The sequence below is a fragment of the Somniosus microcephalus genome, unplaced genomic scaffold (assembly GCF_052327205.1).
Source record: "Somniosus microcephalus isolate GS21.2 unplaced genomic scaffold, FLI_Smic_1.0 unresolved_chr1, whole genome shotgun sequence".
NCBI classification, from domain to species: Eukaryota; Metazoa; Chordata; class Chondrichthyes; order Squaliformes; family Somniosidae; genus Somniosus; species Somniosus microcephalus.
Window position 1 is genome coordinate 91,586,360 of NW_028225179.1, and position 2,049 is coordinate 91,588,408.

Sequence of the window (2,049 nt, forward strand, 5' to 3'; positions counted from 1 at the left end):
AGGGGGCTTGATCAGGTGGATGCAGTGAAGATGTTTCCACTGATGGGCGAGACTAGAACTAGGGGGCATAATCTTAGAATAAGGGGCTGCCCTTTCAAAACTGAGATGAGGAGACACTTCTTCACTCAGAGGGTAGTAAATCTATGGAATTTGCTACCCCAGAGAGCTGTGGAAGCTGCAACATTAAATACATTTAAATCGGAGATAGACAGTTTCCTAGCAGATAAGGGAATTAGGGGTTACGGGGAAAGGGCAGGGAAGTGGACGTGAGTCTAGATTCGGATCAGCCATGATCCTACTTCTTATGTTAAATACAAAAAATAACCACGATATTACCGTGGAAATGCTCAAGTTTTCGGCAGTTTCGCTGATTTCCCTGATTACACTGATTACTGGTTATGGGGGCAGGGTGGGCCGATAGCACAGCTGGTGTCAGAGCAGTGAATGACTGACCGCAACATCAGTACTTCTGTGTTAGGATGCGCATGTGCTTCTTCCTAAAGTTGTGGTCAGTTTCAAAGGGGTAATAACATTATTAAAATATCAGAATGAAAGCAGCTTGTTCACTTCATATTTCCCTGTCTGTGAGAATTCTGCATTGTGATTAAACCGCTTGTTGACGTCACAGCAGAGCCCACAATGAATTCCCCACTACACTGCACTGATCTCAACTGAACGTCGAAGATGCCAAACTACCCACCACAGAACCAGCACCCACTCAGCTCAGGGCAGCCCAGTTTCCCAGAATGGTCCTCAAACAGGTGTCGGGCCCTCATTAGACTATTTAAGCGGCCGAGCGCCTGGTTTAACAGATAGGAGGCCTGAGAAATAGTGGATCCAATTGCAGGAATGACATCCTTGGGGCGCAGGCCGTTAGTTCCTGAGATTGAGTCATGATGCACCTGTGTTTTGACATTAAATGCGCGCCACAGGTTCCAATTGCTACTTCTGGATCTATTTCGCGGCTGCAACAATTGGCAACTGGATGTCAAACATCAAAAATATCGCCGGTGAAGACATGCAATGATTCAGAGCCATTATAAATACTCGCTATCATGACTGTCACTGCTGCGGGAACAGTGGGGAGAGTTCAGAAGTTCAAGCGAAGGTTCTCAGGGAACTTACAACAACCCACTGGGATTGTCTCTTTAGGGAAGTGAAGGCTCTAAACTCATTATGCCGGGACATAGCCTGAAAGAGGCAATTTGTTCGGTATCTTCTGGTGTCTTGGCCCAGAAATTCGGGTCTCCGCGGGTGAGTACGCACGAGGTACTCACCCGTAGGCCCGATGGAAGTGCCGGCGAGCTAGGTAAGTGGAGATCAGGGGCTTACACCCGCGGGAAGCCCCCGATCATTATAAAAAAGTGACGTTTTTTAAATGAGTTAAAATTACATTAATTTAAATATTTTAAACAATTTTTTTTGTTGATAAAAGCAATTAAAGTTTTTTACGCGGCTAAAAGTAAACTTATTGCTTTTTAAATTATTTTTAAACTGAAAATGAATGAAAAAATGTTTTTTTAATTTTATTAATTCTTATGCTGATAAAAGCAAGCCTTACGCATTACCAGGCATAAGATTTTTAAGGGATTTGAGCGGGTGGATGCCGGGCAGGCGTCCAATCTGTCAACATTGGGTAGATTGAAAGCACGGTTGTAAGTGATTTGAGGGACAGTTTATCGCAGGGATGAACACAGAAGGAAGTGCGCTTGGAAGGGGAAGGAGGATGTGAGTGGTGAGTTAGACAAAGAAGTGATCAGAGATGGTATTGTCTGTGATTGAGATGAGAGGAATAGAGCGTTGGAAATTTCGAGCAAGTGGCCGTGAATATGCAGAGGAGAGTTTAAATGGAGGCAGAGCTTTGGGGAGGACAGGAGTGCAGTGAGCACCAGGGAGAGAGGGCAAGGATGAAAAGTCACTCGGTGCCAATGCTGAGGGAGGAAAACAATAAGGATATCGAAATATGATTCTGGGCTTGTGTGGGCGGTAGAGAAGGTGGCTTTAAAAAAAGAGGCGATAGGGCTGGACCAAGTTGAGCTGCTGAAAGGG